Source organism: Podarcis cretensis (assembly GCF_951804945.1).
Source record: "Podarcis cretensis genome assembly, chromosome: 2".
Classification (NCBI taxonomy): Eukaryota; Metazoa; Chordata; class Lepidosauria; order Squamata; family Lacertidae; genus Podarcis; species Podarcis cretensis.
The window spans coordinates 95,372,161-95,377,031 of record NC_137171.1 but is presented as its reverse complement, the minus strand read 5'-3'; positions in this window follow the sequence as shown (position 1 = coordinate 95,377,031).

Genomic DNA, 4,871 nt, shown 5'->3' with positions numbered 1-4,871 from the left:
TCCAGCCATTTTTCATGATATTTTGAAACTGTAATGTAGTGAGGATTATGTACACAAAGCAGGGCTGTGTGCCTATGATGCTGAAGAGAATAGTTTGATTTTGTGTGTGTGAAATCAGCATATATGTTTGATGGGGGGGGGGTAAATAGTGTGTGGAATTTCTGCTCAGCTTTGATACAAAGTGGATAGAGAAAAGTTTTCCTCACTCTCATATGACCCTGGAATTCATGGGCATCCAATGAAACTGAATGTTGAAAGATTCAGGAGAAATAAATGAAAGGACTTCTCTACACAGCACAAAATTAAATCATGCCGTCATCAGGGACTGGACTGAAGGGGACGAGATGGAGGAGGAATGGTGGAGATCGCCCCCCACCCCGGCTTCTCCTGCTGCTTCCAGAGAATTAAAAGGCAGTATTGATTTACAGCAGGAGTTTGAGGAGGGTCACAGTGCAGAAAAAGGTGAACAGAAGAGTTGGGAGGTGTTAAGAGAAGGGGGAAGAGAGGCAGAGCCAGAGCAGCCAGCTGACACGTTGTCACTTCCAAGTATTTCTCACCCCCCTTCTCCCAGAACTCGACGTTTGTTGAGAGTGCAAGAGCAAAGGACCCAGAGACAGTTGGCCACAGGAAAACACCATAAGGGGAAATGCTGTCGCTAGGAAGGGAGGGAGGAGGAGTTCAGTTGGAGCAACGCCGTTATCGGTAGGTAGACTGTTTTCCTTTGTCTCTCACTATGATGAATGAATAAGCTCATTAGAAAGGACTCTGCTTTGTTTTTCTCTGCTTCTTGCTGCCACCGGGTGAGGGATAGAATTCCTGAAGCCTGACAGCAGTGATGGCCACCAACTTGGATGGCATCCAAAGAGGAGTGGAAAAATTCATGGAGAATGAGGCTACTAGCCATCATGGCTAGTGCTCTGATGGTGTTTCCTGCTTGGCAGGGGGTTGGACTCGATGGCCCTTGTGGTCTCTTCCAACTCTATGATTCTATGATTCTATGGCTATGGTTGGGGGCAGTTCCTGCTTACAGCGACATTTGATTGGCCACTGTGAGAACAGGATGCTGGAATAGATGGATCACTGGCCTGACCTAACAGGCTCTCCTTACATTCTTATGCTATATTAAATCCCCATTCAGCCATGGTTATCAGAAATATCTTAATAAGTGAATTATTTAATAGAACTTCAAAAATGCTTTATTTTACAGGGCTTTGCTCTTGATTGATCAACATGGCGTATACAAGATCATATATCTGACTATTAACATTTTAAAAGGAAATTAAGAAATGATTGTACTCTTGCCTTTATTTGAAGAGGAGTCCCCACCCCAACCCTAAAATATTTGTGTGGGAAAGGGACCTTGATATCTCACAAGTTATGCAATCTGAGTGTTCATTTATCATTTAGCACTAGGATGGGAGTAAGCCAATTAAAGAGTAATCTGACCCAACAGTAATGGCAAGCAGAATCATGTTGTACCAAGAAGCCACCTCCCCAACAGCAATGCCATTTGCTGTTCACCTGGGCAGTACTGGGGTGAAGTTGGGTACCTTCAGCCTAATATGTATTCACTGTGCTTACTTCGTCATGTGAACCAAAATGTATCAGCCTCTCTGTACAAGCTAGTTTTACAGGGGCTAAAAATAGTTGTCAGAGCTGCCTCTAGGTCCCAGCTCACAGAGGACCAACGCTAGGCTGTCGTAATGTACAAAAGTCTTTATTGAAGTTCAGTTTCCATTTCAAAGCCACAGCGTGCAGCCCTACGTCTTAAACCCTAGATCGGCGAAGTCCCGTCTGAATCTCCTCCCCTATGACACCAGTTTAAGATCCTAGCCCTGCTCCACCTTTTCCGCTGCTCTCTTCTCCTCTGGGTCCTCCTGCCCGCTGGGGCATTCCCCTTTCTGGACTCCTCAGACGCTGAGTCGCTTAGCTCCTCCCCCTGCCTCCGGCGGGCTTTAGGACCCGGTTCCCAATCCTCATTCTCTGCTGTCCCACGCTCCTGTACATTTGAACTTGCCTCTCGCGCCAGCCCAGTGACCTTCCTCCTGACCGTTACACTACTTCTGTCACTGCTTCCCTCTTCCGGGATACTGGCCGGATCTGACCTCCCCTCCGTTGTTTGACTCTCCGATGGAGGCGTGGTTAGCCCTGACTCCTCTCCTCTCCCTGCTGGGGGAGACGCTATTCCCGATACCTGTGACTCTTCCCCCCCACTCTGCTCTGGTGGGGAAGCTGGTCCTGATTTCCAACTGCTGCTCTGGGAGTCCCCGCTGGCCCCTTGCTTCTGGGGTGTCCCCCTTGGGACCCCCCTTGCCCTGGCCACCGGCGCCCCCTTCTGTGAATCTTCCGATTCGCTGGAGAGGCTCATGGAATCTCTCGGGCCACTGTCATCTTCTCCTACGCTGCCCTCAGATTCTTCCCCTTCGCTCTCCATCTCCCCTCTTCCCTGTGCTTCTGCTCCTGAACCCCTGACAATAGTACACCGAACTAAGCCTAGAAAGCTAGATTTTGTAAAAGTCTGCAGAGAGGTAATGCACTTATTCACCAAAACCTCATTAACCCAAGGAGTTACAGCGCTCTGGAGATAAAAGCATAAGTTGGAACATGTGGCAGGTCTTGGTTAAGCCTGATATTCATTTCCAGGTCCCGTGTTTCAGAAGAAAATGTTAAATATTTCTCCGAAGAGCTGGAAAGTAACACTTTCTCCATCCCATGTACAATTAATGATGGCAGGGAATATAGAACCTTCGATAAATGCTCTGAAGTATAGCTGAATAGATGGAGAGTTGTTTATTACTTGTACTCTTGGGGAAAATCAACAACACTCCTTCAAAGACCCCAGTAAAGCTGAACTATTTGCAGGTATATAGATTTTAGGCAACTGCTGCAGTTGTCAATACTCTTCTTGCTAAGCCTGGTGGGTGTCTCACACAATGAAGAGTTTAATAAATATATAAAGAAATGTCAATAAAAAATTACTTTCATTTTGGAAAACTGTGTCTGGAAACTGTTCAGTTTTAGTGGCACTGTGGGAAAGAACCATGGGTGAAATTATCTTGAGTACCCACCTTGATTTTCAAAATAAAACAGTTGTACAAGACCAACAAGAACAATAAGGACATGATAGGCTTAGCATATAATACCAGAAAAAAATGATACTGTATCTGATTGGTAGTTAGATTCTGATTTATTAGCCAGCGTTGTGTAGCATATTTGGATCAGGATATTTCTGTATTTAGACACTGTAATGAATGTGCAGATGGTGCAACTAGCCAATGCTAGGGATAGCTTTTTCCTAAAGCTTTTTCCCTTTCTGTCTTTTTAGACTTGTAAACAACAAAGAACAACAGCACTGTCAGGAATGAGACAGCTCTCAGTGAAGGTTGGCAGCAGGCTGGAGAAAGCAGCCAGGAGCAGAGAAGCTTAGGGGTTAAACAGGCTGAACAGCAGCTCGCTCTGTCTCCTCCACCCCTAGGAATGCCAGTTGCCAAGAGAATGACTGATAGTGGGGGAGAGAGGGAACACCGCCAAAGCTCTCCAGAAGAGCGAACAGGCAGGAAAATACAGAGTGACAATTTGTCAGGAAAGGAGGAAGCCAGAGCTGAGCCAATCAGTCCATGGAGTCGTCATAGGGGAGGGTTGTTAGACAGGAAGCAAAACAAAAGGCTCAAAGGATGCCGGTTCAGTATATTCTGCAGAAGGAAAGTTCAGAAGGGTCATCCTGGCTGATGATGCCAGAGGCTTGCTACAGCCGTCTGGAGCTATGTTTGTTTTTTTGCAATAAGTCCTCTTTTTTAATTAACGACGCTTACTGTGTTATCAAGCCAGGAACTTAGCCACATGACCAGCACAAATACAACTGTGATGATATCACTTGGAGGGGAGAAAATCAATGCACCCAATAAAGGTTCTAGAGTAGAGGCACTTGGACAGTGGCCTCTTAGGAGAATGGACCCATTAAAGATGACATTGCCAGAAATTCATCACCCTAGATGATTCAATGGTTTTATTCAGATAGAATGTTAAAGGACCTCCTGAACATTATACAAGGTTAGCCTAAAATCCGCTCTTGTTTTACGGAGCAAATCCAAACTGGCTAGGGTTTAGCATACATGATACGCTATCTCCTCCCATACCATTCCCAAGCTCTATGGGAATTGTCATGCTCCTTGTTCCAACTATAGCTGAGGCACAGTAAGTTAGGATGAGAGAGGGGGCTTTCTCAGTGGCTCTGACTAGTTAAACCTTCCCTGTTCTGGCTTCCTGAAAATAATTCAAGGAGCTTCCATTTGTTAAGCATGCTGAAAATGGTTAGAAGACCCCTATTCACCCTCCCAGAGCTACAGTTCCCAGGGTAGTGTAACAATCAATCTGTCACCACTAGGAACTTTGGGAAGTGAAGCTCTGTAAGGGAAATAGCGTTTTCATAAGAATCCTCAGTACTCTTTGTGAGCTGCAGCTTCCATAATTAGTGGGGGAAGCCATGACTGTTTAAAGCATCATAGTGCTTTAAAAGTGTGGTGTAAATGTGGCCATAGTTCCTGTTTCTGCAAAGTAAGTAAAAAGCAATCCATTCTGTCTGTTCAGGCTATACAGAACTTGCTTTCTGCATAAGGATATAGTCAGGTAAAGCTAGAGAAGCTTGTGAGAATTATTTCCTTCTACATAATTATGTTGGCCACTTCTATGCAGGTGAGATGAGAACCATGTCACCTGCCCATTTTATATTTCTAATTACTGATTGTTGTTCTCCCATCCTTGCACACACAGGTAGGAAAGGAACCCTTTTCAGTTGTCATGGATTCATTTTGAGTTGCCTCATTTGAGCTGAAGCAGCAAGGTTTAAATAATAATAATAATAATAATAATAA